Raw genomic sequence first — 434 nt, forward strand, 5'->3', positions numbered from 1 at the left:
CTGCGGCGAGAGACTCGAGCCCCTCCCTGCTCCACCCGGGGCTGGTGGAGCTGCCCAGGGTCATCCATGGGGAGCAACGAGCCCCCCACCTCCCTGGGCATCCAGCCTGCGAGCGGCAGGACCAGCATGGGAACCAGGAGTCCCAGGGGCTGGAGCACAATTAAACGTGTCTGAGCAAGAGGAACACCCTGCAGCCGGCCCCACTCAACGCACAGCACCTGGACCCCCGGGCCCTGCCAGATCCAGCCCTGTTACCCTGCACCGGGCGGTCCTGCCAGCTGGCCAGCTGCAGGGAGGTGCTCACCGAGCCCGGGGAAAGCTGCGTGAGGAGCACTGGGGTGTGCAGCACCTCCTGACACCTCCTCTGGGACCACTACTAACGAGGTGATGGTTCGAACCTAGCGCCAGCCACTCTGTGTGGAGCAGACACTGCC

The sequence above is a fragment of the Pygoscelis adeliae genome, unplaced genomic scaffold (genome assembly GCF_000699105.1).
Source record: "Pygoscelis adeliae isolate BGI_AS28 unplaced genomic scaffold, ASM69910v1 Scaffold230, whole genome shotgun sequence".
Lineage (NCBI taxonomy): Eukaryota > Metazoa > Chordata > Aves > Sphenisciformes > Spheniscidae > Pygoscelis > Pygoscelis adeliae.